Below are 6,000 nucleotides of genomic sequence, written 5' to 3'. Positions count from 1 at the left end.
GAGAGGACGTTCAACTATAAACAACTACCGCCCCTCCTTCTAGCGCCAGTAATGTTGACGTTGTTGGACCCACCAACATTAAGGCGATCACCCCGGTATGAAGTCCCAACTAGACCTCACACCATTTGGTTTGGGAGTCCCATCCGGTATGATGGCCCGGTTGCCATTATCTTAAAGATTTGCCTCAACTCTTCCTTGTCATCACAAGAGAGTGGTTTGCTTTGTCTTTGAGTACGTGCCTGGTGATTGCTAGTGTTACTTATGTTAATGGTTATTTCATTGTAAAGGGAGAGGGTGGGAGTGAGTCCTAAGTCAGATGGGAGGAAGCCCCAACTTTGTTAGGAACACACAACACAACAGGACGTGCACAACTTCTGGAAGAGCAGTCCACATGGATGCGGCAGTCACAACACACAAGGAAAGATAAAACATACAACACACAATGGAGGAGTCTGCGCGAGTGCGATGGTTGTTATAACAAGTTTATGTGAAAGGTCTATCTGATGTCCAGGGAGGTAACCAACACGGGAAAGACAACGTTAACAACTCATATAACACATTTTCATTAATATATATGTATTGCAACAAGTGAACGAGTTCAAGTGTTAAACACAGGTTAAAGCAACATGCATTACAAATGTTCAAGATCAATCTTACAACAGTTACAATACATGTGTGAAAACGTGTTGGCCTGTTAGCAGGCTTCTGAATTAAGCGAAAGTTCCAAGACACATCGTTAAACCATACATCACTAACCCCATGGGCGAGGCGTTGGAGTCACTACTTACTTCTCAAATAAAAGATTACAAACTCTCAAGGCTATATGGGAGGAGCCGAGGTGAAAAGTCCTTTGCATGTACAAATGAGGGGGTATTTATAGCCAAGGGTGAAACTGACCCTTGTGGCTGTTCGACTACCCTCATGACTATTTGACTTCCATGACCTTTCAACTTTACATGACTCTTAATATGACAAGTGGGTCTCTTGGACTTCCACATTACATTACATTGATTGACAGTATGGCCCACAGTAGAGATGTGGACGACATGACTCATGACAAGACTCGACATGACAATGCTGGTACATTCGTGCTACTGCTGGTGTGCATGTTGAGCTGCAGTGTTGCTGGGTGATGGATGTCCTCATGGTGTGTCACAACTTCACCTCCGCATGGCAAAGTGCGCGGAGTCTTTGATGGTCATTGGGTTCGCTTAATGTTTCCTTTGCATGTTGCTCCTTGCTTGCACGTTGGCATGTATTACAGGTTCGCCCGTTTACAAAAAGTGCATGTTCGCCTGTCTATGAACACATCTCGCATGTTCGCTTGTCCGTCCGTCCGTGAACACATCTTTGCATGATCGTCTATTTGCATGCATCATTCGATAGTTCGTTGGCAATCATGTCCTTCTGCATGTACTTCCTTTGTTCATCGCATTCGTCGTCGCACCTTGTTTGTTTGTGTACCTGTATCTGTAGTCACTCATGACGAGACAACATCAAATTCATAAACCTCCTAGTCTACCATGATGCATGATAGTTTTAGATGCAGTTGACTGGGAGAGGAAACACGTTTGTGAGTTGTGAGCTGGGATGGAGGCTCCGGGCATTACTGGTGAAAATTGCGCAAGAGTCACTGGGTGATGGAGACAGGTAATCCGGATCGACAGTGACGGTCCGCGGGGTCTGGCTTAGTTGGAGGGAAAAACTGCGCAGTTTTTGAGAGGAGCAGTCTGGGCTGGGGGAAGGCATGGTAGACAAAATCTGCGCAATTTCAAGAAGGAGCGATAGCAGGAGCCTGGCAGCCAAAACTGCGCAATTCTTAGAGGAAATTGGCAGCTAGCTGCTAGGACCTTGGCAACAAAAACTGCGCAATTCCTGGAGGGAACTAGCAGTCAGCTGCTGGGACATTGGCAGCAAAAACTGCGCAATTCCTGGAGGGAATTGGCAGTCGGTTGTTGCGAGTTGGTGGTGAGGAAAATTGCGTTGATGCTGGGAGGTTGGCCTGCTGATCACCTTTGCGCAGTTTCTGAGCTGAGCGGACTGCTGGGCAGCAGAGGGCTTGCTCATGAAAACTGCGCAGTTTTCCGGGTGAGCAGCCGGTCGACTGACTAGAGGGCTGGCTGGAAAAAATGCACAACTTTATGAGGGAGACAGGGACTAGCACTGGTGTCTGTCTGGCCTGTCTGCGCAATTTTCTCAGTCAGCAGTGAGGGCAAGATTTGTAGCCTCTGCACAATTTTTGAGGGGAGTCACTCCTAGGGTGACTGTTGGGTCAAACTCTCTGGTTGATCAGCATGAAGGCTAATTGATTTGCTTACGACAACGCAGCTTGAAATGGCTTGCTTGGTGCTTCTGCACCGTTCTGGGTGACAATCAATCAAGTTGATGGCAGGGTGAAGGTCTAGATATCAGAGGGGAATCCGGTCATCAGAACTTCAGTAAAATGACTAAGTGTGTGAACAAGTGAGAAGGTGCATACATGATCTTGCAAACACACACTTACATGACTTGACGACGAGATGACTCAAACCATCCAGACACATATGCTCAACATGATTGACTGACGGCGTGAGCGACAAGCGCGACACTTGTGATTGATCATTGGTCAACCGTGATGACGCTTGCGGGACAGTGTATATGACTCCGTGTGCGAGCGCGACGGATGTTTACATAGCAAACAAAACATGTACACGCGAAGTGAAGACCTTGTGTATGACCATAACATGGTTGCAAGCATGACATTGACATCAACATGCAAAAGTTGTCGGTGGAACAATCAAGCAAGGTGGGTGCGAGGACTCACACGAGCTCATGGAACGAACTTGAGTGTGTGAAGTCATCAAGTAAAACTCTCAAAGGAGGCTTCGAAATTGGATGCAGGCCAAATTTTTGGAGGGTGTTGCAGCTACTACAACAGAAACATCATGAAATGCTTTGCAATGAATTTAATATGATTAATTAGAAAAGAATTAATCATCTAACAACTTGAATCAAATCATGTTAATCAACAAACCAAAATAATATGAAATGATATCAATAAATGGTATCATATCTATAAAGATATCATGAAATGCTTTACGCTCAATTTAATATAATTGATGTTTTTCTTTTAGATTTGGGGAAATATTTATGTTTTTAAAGATTTTAATATACCTATAGGATATGTTTTTTCTTTTAAAGATTCATTTTACAAATATTTAATTAAAATAAATATTAAAATATTTTGGAGGAGGATTTTCTATTTTTTTTTGTGTTGAATTGTATTGTAGTTTTTTTTTAATGGTTATTTTCATTTTTGTTTTAGGCCGATATTTTTTTTGGGGACCTAATATATTTACATATCCACTCATACTGGGTTGTAGAATGCGCCTCTTGGTGCAATAACCCTTAGGTGAACCACGTCGTCCCTAACATGGAGCCATGGGTAAACTTGAGGAATTTGAACCTATAATCTCATGGTGCTTACCACTTCATTATCACGACAATTACCAATTAAACTGCTCTCGAAAAACTTTTAAGAAAATCTTTATAAAATAATTTTTTTAACATTTCTTTACGTTTCACTAATAATATTAAATATAAATGTGTTAATGTTAATTATGATGTCTAACCTAATAAAAACATCGAGTTAAACATGCAAGAAAAATAATCAACAAAATCAACCTTACATCTCTGGTAATACGTTTAACCACTCAAATTAACCCACAAAATTTATTGAAAAAACTAATCAACACATTTATAATCACAGTTAAAATGAATCTAAATTTTAATTCTCCGTTATATAATTTGGTTTTTTATTTTAAATCGAAAATTAATTTGACAAAAATATTTATATTACAAATCTATCCACATCCAACCCTATAAAGTTTACTTGCTAATAGATTTTTTCATTCACTATAATAAATAGGACGTGCAAACATACATCAATATTGCAAAATTTTCCTATGTATATAAGATAACATGTAATATTTGAGTATTTTTATATTTATTGATTACAAGTTTAATTTAAATAACATTATTTTATATAACTTTGAAAAATTAGTTCATTTAATGAGTGTGTTTACGTAAAAGTTTATGAAGGTGGGAAGATCAAATTTCATTAACTTGTGGGGTTATCAATTATTATTACCAATATATATAAAAACAAAGGAAAATGAGGGAAATTTGTGGGGCCTAGTAGAGTACTAATTTCTACACTTGCTTGAACATATATATAGGTAATCAAGGAATTAAGATTATATTTAATCAAGGAATTAATATTATATTTTAATATTATTTTATTATATTAGTTGTTTTTGTTTGTCGTGACTAAATGATTTTTTTAGTATTTTTTTGGGTAATTTTAATCAAAATTTAATAGAGATTTTTAAAAACTTAAGTTTTAATTATTTAATTTATAGAATTCGAGTGTCCTGGGGTGTTTTCAAGGTGTTGAATCTATTTATGCATTCAAAAATATATTTTAAACAACAAAAAATCACAATCTTGTTTGAGATTGTATTGCTGAATTTAAGCGAAAAGGTCATTTTGTCTATAAGTTAGACTACGCCTTTTTATTTAGTTGGCGTGTTGAATAAAATGAAAATGTAAAATTTCATATGTGTATAAAAGGAAAATGATGAACAATTTGTTGCCCAAAACATAAAATCTATGAGTTGAGTAATTTCATTTATGTTAAAAAATATTCAATTTGGACAAAAATAATCAATTTGCATATAACATTCAATTCTTGGACACGACTAAAAACTTCATGAACATGGACATCAAAAACCTTTAATGACAATGTATCATTATATATATATATGTATATTTGTCTCCTTGTAGAGGGTGTTGTTGGCTTAATTAGTCCAGTTATGGCTCTTTGCTCATTCCTAAAGTATGTGTTCTATGTTCTATTCTTGGTCAGGTCTCTTAATAAAAAAGGAGTGTGCTTGACTTTGGCTCATGAAGGAAATGGGTGTGTGAGTTCCAAGCAATAAAACATCTATTGGCCTCACATATAGGATGCATGAGCCTTAGTGTGCTAGCTGACAATAACCTTTCAAACAAAGTCATTGGCTTAATTGGTTGGGATGTAGCACTTGGTTTGTTCCTAGGGTAAGTGTTCTTTGTTCTATTCCTTGAGAGGTCTCTTAACCAAAGTGGTGTGCAACTAACCTTAGCCCATGTAGGTGGTGGGTGTGTGAACTGTGAGCCAAAATGTCTTTTTGGCTTTGTAGATAGGAGGTGACAACATTATTATATTAGTTTGGGGATTCCCTTTTAAAGGGATTCATTATCTTGGTTAGTTGGGTTATAACACTTGGTCCATTTCACGAGTACATGTTACGTTTTACTCTCAGGGATCTCTCTTGACTAAGTCAAGATGTGTATAACCTTGGCCCAGGTAGGTAGTGGGTGTGCATGTTGCAAGCAAAGGGTGTATTTTGGCTTTACACACATGAGGTGAAAATGTTAGTATGCTAACCTTTTAATCCTCTTTTGGGAGTTGTTAGCTAGTTGGGCGTGCTGTAGCGCTTGGTTCATCCCCATAGTATGTGTTCATTATTCTATTCCCAAGGAGGTCTCTTGAATCAAGTAAGTTGTGGTAGACCTTGGCCTATGTAGGAAATAAATGTGTGTGTGTATTACAAACAAAACTATTCTCTTAACCTCACACATAATAGGTGACAAGTTTATTTTATCATGATAGTATGGTGATCATCTTTTAGAAATGGTCGTTGGCTTGGTTGGGTTATAACACTTTATCTGTTTCCCAAGTATGTGTTATTTGATTTATTCTTATGGAGGTTTCTTGACGAAAGCAGGATGTAGCTAACGTTAACGTATGTAGGCAATGGGTGTGTGCTTTGCAAGTAGAAAACATTTATTGGGCTCATACATACGAGGTGATGACTTTATTGTCATAGTTTGGTAATCTCTTTTTAGAGGAATGTTGGCTTAATTGGCCAGGCTATGACACTTGGAATGTTCCTAAACTATGTGTTCTCTATTATATTT

The sequence above is a fragment of the Pinus tabuliformis genome, chromosome 7 (genome assembly GCF_031772625.1).
Source record: "Pinus tabuliformis cultivar Carrire ecotype Pingquan chromosome 7, CPIR1, whole genome shotgun sequence".
Classification (NCBI taxonomy): domain Eukaryota; kingdom Viridiplantae; phylum Streptophyta; class Pinopsida; order Pinales; family Pinaceae; genus Pinus; species Pinus tabuliformis.
The sequence above is the reverse complement of the archived record's forward strand: the minus strand, read 5'-3'. Positions refer to the sequence as shown.